Consider the following 1931-nt stretch of genomic DNA (forward strand, 5'->3'; position numbering starts at 1 on the left):
TATATATATATATATATATATATATATATTTATACATGCAGATATAATATAATGAAGTGATAAACAAAACATGCAATGTTGTTTAGGTTGTGTAATTCAAAAGTTGGTTAAATAAGAATACTTCAAAACAGTGATTGCATTCTGCAAGAAGTTTAATTAAAAACTCTCTAGCAGTAATATGATAAGACTAATTCAATCAACTATTTTATTTTTTCTTTAAAAACAAAATAATTTCTCTTATGTACACAATATAAAGAGATGCTGGCTTGGCTATGTATTAAAATGTTTGCTTCTCTACCACAAAGTTCTGGGTTCATTTCCACTGTTTGGTATCTTGGGCAGGTGTTTTCTATTATAGCCTCAGCTCAACCAAAGTCTTGTGTGTGTATTTGGTAATGGAAATTGAAAGCAGTCCATAGTGTATATGTATGTATGTGTGTGTGTGTGTGTGTGTGTGATTGTATCTGTGTCTCCCAGCACCCCTTGACAACTGGTGTTGGTGCGATTACGTCCACTTAACTTAGTGGTCCAGTGATAGAGACCAATAAATTAAGTACAGGGCTTAGAAAAATAATTACTGGGGTCCGTTCATTCAACTAAAATTTCTTCAAGGGGGTGCCCCAGTGTGGCCACAGTCTAATGACTGAAACAATGTAAAAAGTGGAAGATAAAAATAAAATATATTTCTATAGAATATTTATTTTAACGTAATTCATTTGACAGATATTTTCTTTTAACCATTTTATCATTATATTTCTGTTGAAATACACTGCCTTTGTTTAATTAAATATGAAAATAATGAAAGATTTATTAAATAACTGCCAATAATAAGCTGGAATATGGAGCATAGATTATTAAGAAATTTTAATAGTAGGTTTTACTATGGATCCCTTTAAACCAGAAAGTTTGTATCTGAATCCAGAGCAGTCACTAGTGAGTGTCAGGCTTACAAACTTGAGGTTGTGAGTTCAGTTCCCAGACCAGGCTGTGTGTTGTGCTCTTTTTGAGCAAGACACTTTATTTCATGTTTGCTCAGCTGTAGAAATGAGTTGCGACGTCATTGGTGCCAAGCTGTATCAGCCTTTGCCTTTCCCTTGGATAACATCAGTGGCATGGAGAGGGGAAGCTGGTATTCATGGACAACTGCTGGTCATCCACAAACAAACTCATCTAGACTTGCGCCTCAGAGGGGAACTTTCTAGGTGCAAATCCATGGTCACTCATGACTGAAGGGTGTTCTTACCATGTCCAACACTGAGAATTCCATGTATCAGCCACATTACTTTCCACTTTGCTTACTTTTAACAGGTTCATTAAATCTCATTCAGTAAATATATAAATGGGTAACCCTGCGATGGACAGGCATTTTGCCTGCCTAACCAGTAGGATGGCATCATTTGAAAGTTACAACTATGTGAGGAAGAGTATTGTGATCATTACTATCAGATGTTGTTATAACAACATCTGATAGTCTGGTCAATACAGATATATAGATACATTCATATATAGATACATTAATACATGCATACATTCATACATGCATATATTCATGCATGCATGTATACATACATACATACATACACACATACATACATACATATATATGTGTGTGCGTGTGTGTCTGTATGTATAAGTATATATATATATATATATATAGTGCGGAGTCACTATCAGAACTAGAGGAGAAGTTTCAGGTGTGGAAGCAAGGTCTAGAATTGAAGGGCCTTAGAGTCAACCTAGCTAAAACCAAAATCCTAATAAGTAGGAAGGTAGATAAAACACAAACCCCTTCAGGTAGATGGCCCTGCTCAGTATGTAGAAAAGGAGTAGGTAGTAACTCTATAAGATGTACCCGGTGCAAGCTATGGACACATAAGAGGTGCAGCAACATCAAAGGCAGGTTAACTAGCAAGTTAGTTTTTGTTTGTGGC

At 35.4% G+C, this 1931-nt stretch overlaps 1 long non-coding RNA gene across 1 annotated transcript in view; it reads left to right on the top strand.

Annotated features, from left to right (window-relative positions):
- The window catches only part of LOC128248724 (uncharacterized), a 36731-nt gene that overhangs the window by 1003 nt on the left and 33797 nt on the right, over positions 1 to 1931 (top strand). The gene's annotated exons all lie outside the window — the stretch shown is intronic.

This window comes from Octopus bimaculoides, chromosome 9, assembly GCF_001194135.2.
Source record: "Octopus bimaculoides isolate UCB-OBI-ISO-001 chromosome 9, ASM119413v2, whole genome shotgun sequence".
NCBI lineage: Eukaryota > Metazoa > Mollusca > Cephalopoda > Octopoda > Octopodidae > Octopus > Octopus bimaculoides.